The sequence below is a fragment of the Cnephaeus nilssonii genome (genome assembly GCF_951640355.1).
Source record: "Cnephaeus nilssonii genome assembly, chromosome: 17".
Lineage (NCBI taxonomy): Eukaryota > Metazoa > Chordata > Mammalia > Chiroptera > Vespertilionidae > Cnephaeus > Cnephaeus nilssonii.
Window position 1 is genome coordinate 4,081,310 of NC_137088.1, and position 6,738 is coordinate 4,088,047.

A 6,738-nucleotide genomic window follows, 5' to 3' on the forward strand; every position below is an offset into this window, starting at 1 on the left:
AGTCCCAACTTCTCATTTTCTAGATGAGAAAACGTAGGCCTATGACGTGTAATGATCTCTCTAACATCCCACAGTTGGCCAATGTCAAGGTGGAAGGAAACCATGAGCCCTGATATTCAGTCTGTTTTTTTCTTCCTTCCCATTAGTTCGTAGAGAGATAAGTCATAGAATTATGAGATCACTGTGGATCATGTGATTTGAACACTGTTTCTTAGAGATTAAAAAGTTGATGTGGGAAATTTCTAGTGTTGAAAATGTGGTGGACTCGGCTAATAATGTAGACCAACACCCACCTACAAACAGAAAACTAGTGAATAAAATACAACTAAATTTTAAAAAACCTGTCAAGCTTAAAAAAAATGAGAGTGACCTCTGAAGGTGGCTAAGATCACAAGCACATGTCAGCCCATGGTCCAGACACGCTAGGCTTTGCTGCAGGGCCGGGGCTGTGAGCCAGGGCGTTAACGCCCCATCAGACACTGTACCAGAGGAAAATAGACCAAAACCTCCGAATAAAACAGGGATCCCCTCAATCCATGAAAGGAAACTAGAAAAACTAGGCAATGTGGCCTCAAGAATGAGTATGGAATTTTGCTCTCTGCCATGGGCTCAAGGTGTCCCCTCCAACAAATTGAGACCAAAAACTTCACCGAGGGAGAGGGTCTGATCTGAATGTATACAACTCATGAAATGTAGGAAACTTACACAGGAACGGGTCTGGGATGCTTCAAATCCCAGGACATTGATGAACGCAAACCCTGGGCACGGCACGCTTTCACAACACAGGGTGCAAGCATCCCCCCGGAGGGAAATGCCTAACACAAGCTCGCAGGATACAATGATCAGTGACAGGGGAGGAGAAGAAGCCACCGCAGAAAGGATCAGCTGGCCCGGGACACAGAACGTGCAATGGAAGCACCAGAAACACGCGGTTACGAGCGTGGGTAGACAATGAGAGTGTGTAAAGTGACTGCAGATAAAAAGGAGTGGGATCCACCACGAAACAACAGAATATTATGATTAAAAAGAAAAACACACAGAAAAACAAGCCAAATAGAACTTCTCGAAAAATGATTATTGAAATTTCTAAAAGCCAATGGCCATTTGAGGTTGCCATTAAGTGCTTTTTACAAGTATTCTGGTTCTCCTTTATTTCTGGGAAAATATTAATATCGTGTTTCCCCTGCCCTCCTCAGAGTCACCATGGCTGTGTGGCTGCCTTTGCCAATGATATGGAAGCAAAACTGGCATGTGTCCACTTTGGGGAAAAGCTTTCAGACCTAGTCCACAGCCCCACAGTCCTCTTCAATTTCCCTCGGGAATTGCGGGATCGCGCTAGGCGGTGACTCTGCCCACAGGGGTCCCTGCGCACAGCAAGGAGCAGAGCCCCCGGGTACCTTGTGCTGGGCAGGTAACACGAGGGAGAAATAACCTCCGTGGTTCTAGCCCAGGAGAGTTGGGGGGTTGCTAGTGCAGCATAAGTTAGCTGTCTGGACTGACACACAATGTTAAGTAGCAGAGCAGATAATGATGAAGAAAGGTTTTAAAAATTGGACTAGGATTTTTTTTTAATCCTCACCTGAAGATTTCCATGAATTGTTAGAGAAAGAGTAGAAGGAGGGAGGGAAGAGGGACGATGAAGGGAGGGGGAGAGGGAAAGAGAGAGAGATACATCGATGGGAGAGAGACACGTAGATTGGTTGCCGTCCACCTGCATCCCGAGTGGGGCTTGGGGATCGAACCTGCAACCCAGGTATGTGCCCTTGATTGGGAATCAAACCCATTACCCTTCGGTCCGCAGGCTGAAGCTCTAACCACTGAGAAGCACAGGCCAGGCTGTAGTAGGAATTTAAAAAATTTGCCCAGAATGCAAAATGGAGATATAAAGGAATAAAAAAAATATGAAATGATCGCTGTAAGTTATGAATAGGAGAAATAAATGGTCCAGAATAGGTATAATCAGATATGCAGAAAAGGACAAACAAGCAAAATGTCTCATGTCAATATTCAAATAAATGATGGATAAGAATTTTTCAAAACCGAAAAAAGGGAAATTTGTCTTCTGGTTGAAAATCATCACATGAGAAAAACTAAAAATAAATGCATAATTAAACATATCATAATGAGAATGTGGCACTCCCATCACAAAGAGAAAACCTTAAAAGCAAACAGAAGAAAAGACAGATCACATAAAAGATTGTCAGTTTGACCAATAGAAGACTAATTAGCTACTGTAACAAAGAACAGAAAACAATGTAACCCTATCCTCAAAGTACTGAGGGGAAAAATGTTGTCAACTAGGAATTCCAAATCTAGTTTAACATTATACATGCTGAAAAGCAAAAGAATGGTAATTCATGAAAAACAATTTTAAACAGTTTACTATTAAGAGAACATATGGGTATGTTGAGACAAAGGGACCTGAACTCAAAGGAAGTGAGATGCCAGAAGGAATGATGGACAATAAATTGGTAAATGAGGGGAAAACCTACATAAGTTGAGCCTTGATTATGTTAAATATAAAACTAATAATTAGGAACTGGAAGAAAAATCAAGCTGAGCTGAGATACTATGCACACAACAGTAACTTGAAGCTCTGAGAGGCACGGTTCGAGTTCAAAGTCTATAGGTCTGATTGGAGAACGTTATTAAAACTGGGGCGCTGCTCAGGTTACATTTTAAGGGAACCGACTAAAAAGGAAAGAGTGAGAGTCCAGTGTAATAGGAAGGGATCGTGGGATAAAGGAAAATAGGTTAGTCCATTAGCAGGTGGGAAGAAGAAATACATGGAAACAGAAAACCAACACAAAATATGCAGAGACACACACAAAAGCGACCACAATATATGCAGACACATAAAACCTGACACGAGATGGTAGAGAGAACGTTACAATATTTTGGGATTCAAAATAAGTTCAAACAATTCACATCTCTGGGTAAAAGAGAGAAAATAAACCAGATTAAAAAAACACAAACATAGCTCAATGCTATTGACAGGAGACCCACCTACAGTGACAGATGAGGGTTGAAGGCCAAGTAGGAGAGAAATGCCAGGCAAATGTTAATAACTAAAGCGGGTATGGCACTATGCACATCATACGAAGTAAATATTAGGTCAAGAATCATTATGGAGAACCAAAAGACTCATCCCATCATGATCAAAGGTCAAGTCAGGAAGTTCAACGGAATCTGATGCCCATGCGTGACCAGTAGCCCAGGTCACACGAGTGGGCAGTGACCCTGACCCGGACCCTCGCTCCTCACCCTGGCCTTCCCTGCCTGGTCTCCACGGGACCTCACACAGTCTGAACACTTCACTTGTTTAGATGTCTCCCCGCTAGAGAGCAGACTGACAGTCCACGGCCCTGACGCAGTGTATCTGCAGCCCAATCGCCGGATCCTAAGTCAGGGGCCGGAAACAGTTAGAGCCCAATAAATGCCTGTTGAGGAAACCGAGGACCCAAAGGCCGCCCACGCGGCCTGCTCCCTCCCTTTGTCCACAGGGATGGCCGGATGGCCCCAAGCAGCCTCGGGGGCACAGGGAGCGGCTCACTCGGCCACCTTTTCACAATGAAGATGACAGACATCTGCCTGACGTGACAACGTATCACACACTCCCCGGAGCCCCTCAGTGACCCTCTCAGTGCCCACTCTGTGGTCGCCATTTCAGTCTTCAAAGACAAAGCCAACGGTGAAAGAAGAAATCTCTACTATCTTCTGCAGGAAAAGACGCGTCGATGATAAAAATGATGGGCGAAGGACATGGGCATTTTCCGGCAGCGGCTTATTGTTTATTGCATTCGGAAAGGCCAGCGCGGACACATTTCAATGTCAGCCACGGGGGTGTTCTCTCAGCTCCAACATCACCCCCACGGGGTGTTAATGCTCCCCTCAGCACAGGTGGCCTCATCTGGGCCAGGGAAGGCTCCAGGTACTTTTTTAAAGCAGGGTTTTTTTTAAACCCTGCTTTAAAATTATATATATATATATATATATATATATATATATATATATATATATATACACACACACACACACACACATACATATATGTTGATTTTGGAGAGGAAGGGGGGGAGAGAGAGAGAGAAGCATCAATGATGAGAGAGAATCATCGATCATCTGCCTCCTGCACGCCCCACACTGGGGATTGAGCCCGAAACCTGGGCAGGTGCCCTGTCGGGGAATCTAACCGTGACCTCCTGGTTCATAGGTCGATGCTCAACCCCTGAGCCACGCCAGTTGGGCTCATGTGGTTCTTTATTGTCTGGTTTCTTTCATTATTTTAGTTTTAAGGCTCATACAAGTTGCAGCATATATCAGCATTCATTTCTTAACCGATTTTAATTGGTTAATAACAAGATGAAAATACAGACAGGAAGAAATGTAACCATCTCATCCCATTTGCTCCACGTGTGTAGGTTGGACTAAACTTTATGGTATTAACAAAGCAACTTTAATTCATGCAAATCCATGTATTGTGCTAGTCTCCACTTTACAGATGAGGGGGTGGGGGACACCCTCAAAGAGATTAGTTTATCTTCCCAAATACGGGAGCAAGGATTGGAGCACAGGGCTCTGAAAGCAACAGCCCAATATGTCCACTTAGGTGATGGATATGTGACAGGACCCCCTCAATGGCCCACTCAGCCGCTGGACCTCTGACCCCCGGCTCACCAGGGACAGACTCGCAGAAGCCGAGCCAAGCTCGCTCGGTCCATCAGTTCAGCCGGCTCTGTTGGGGCAGCCAGGCAGCCAGTCAGAGGCCCCAGGAAGGAGGTGGCACAACCATCCCCACCCTCTGAGTCCAGGACACGTTCTTCACCCCAAAAGGAACCCTTCTTTCCCTCCGGTCAGGGCTCAGTGTACATGATGTCACTGCCGTCACGGACTGCAGCCTTTCAGAAAACCATCACAAATGAGTTCATGCCCCATCCTTCCCTCCCCTCGTCCCCGGAGCCACTAACATCCGCAGAGGAAGGCGACCGCTGGCTTGAGCCTTCTGGCCCACATGCCGACCCCAGGCCTGAACACCGCGCCTCAGGGCTGGGGGAGACACAAGCAGCCGACCCGACACAGTCCAAAGAGACAAGAGGGGGTCACCGTTTCAGCCTCTGGGTTGGGGTGGTTTGTTACAGAGCGATACTCACTGGCACAGAAATATGCCGCTCCCCAACCTGGCTCATGAGCAACATTGAAGGAATAAGTGAAATAATTTTTTTCTAAATTTTTAAAATTGAGAGTTAAAAATTATCTTTCCGAAAGTCAAAATCACACGCTAATATTTACTAGTGCATGATGCCATCCATCCCTGTACTGAATAACTGAGTATTTTTATCTTGATCGGCAGATAAGTTGGCCATCAAGAGATAATTATTTCACCTTTTAAAATAATTCAGCCTTTTCCTGTGTGTGCACCCGTGGAATGAGCTCTTTCTCCACTCTGATGCCTAGTTTATTACCGTCGTCAACGTGAACATCAGTCAAGGTCACTTTAAGGACAGATGCTGCTATGGATGAACTGTGTCCCCTTAAGAGCGATGTGGAAATCCTAATTCCCTGACCGCCAAAGCGACCTTATTTGGAGAAGGGTCCCTGCAGATGTGATCACATCGGGACGAGGTCACATGGAAGAGGGTGGCCCCTAACCCCATGACGGGTGTCCTTATAACAAGAAGGACATTTGGACACAGACACGCAGGGGGACAGGGAGAGCTGAGTGATGGGACTTCAAACAAGGAACACCAAGAACTGCGAGGACCAGGAGGCGGAGGAGGCCAGGAGGGAGCCCCTTGACTTCGGGGGAGCCGGCCACCTGCACCTCGAGCTCAGACTCTAACCCACGGGACCGTGAGAGAGGAAACCCCTGTGCTCCACAGCACCCAGTTTACGGTGCTTCCCGACACCCGCTTTGGAAAGCCGACAGACACCGCTGCACGTTGGCAGATCTGTATCTTTCATGAAGGGAAACGGTGTAGACAGATTATTCCTGAAGGTTTCCCCTTTAAGTCCTGAGTATTTGTAGGGCCTCGTTAACTTCATACTTGTGTGAATTTGACTAATAAAACATCCTCTCCCGTAAAACCATTTGCAAAACTGCAGCACCATTTACTTCGTTCTCCTTCATTCCCAATACCCTTTCCATGACGCCGAATTCTGGAGTTTTGAATTCTGAAATTCCTCAGAACCACAGAAACGCTGCCTTAGGGAGCCCCCCGCAGAGAGACCTGGGGAAGGTCTTCTTTCCCTCCGGTCAGGGCTCAGTGTACATGATGTCACTGCCGTCACGGACCGCAGCCTTTCAGAAAACCATCACAAATGAGTTCATGGTGGCAATCGGTCCCGAAAAGTTGTTGCTGTTTGTTTCCATAGAAACTAAGCATGCCAATCAGCAGTGAAGGAGCTGTGAGGAGGCTCTTCCCAGTGGGAAGCTTACCTTTCAGGGCAGTTCCTGGGGCCGCATGCTGTGCAGTGACTGCATGTCAGTGATTCCTGGAATGAGAACAAAACATGCAATTAGTGCCTGTGCGAGTGTAAACGAGCTTACATGTACCAGATGCATAACTCCTCCCACTTTAGAACGGACGTAGAGGAAATGGAAATCGAACGCAGCTGGTGTGGCCTTTGGGCTTGATGGAACCACCCGGGGGGCCAGGAGGCCAGGAGGCCAGGTCCTCCCTGTTCTGCCTCCCTCTGGTCACGTGACGTCGGACAACTCACCCCCCAGCCTGTGTTAGT

At 46.8% G+C, this 6,738-nt stretch overlaps 1 protein-coding gene across 1 annotated transcript in view; it reads right to left on the bottom strand.

Moving 5' to 3' along the window:
• The window catches only part of CNTN4 (contactin 4), a gene marked incomplete at its 3' end in the record, with an annotated part of 315,112 nt that extends 308,632 nt beyond the window's left edge, over positions 1–6,480 (bottom strand). The window contains exon 1 of the mRNA XM_079795738.1: positions 6,437–6,480. The remainder of the gene's footprint in view (positions 1–6,436) is intronic.
• Between the last annotated feature and the right edge of the window lie 258 nt (positions 6,481–6,738).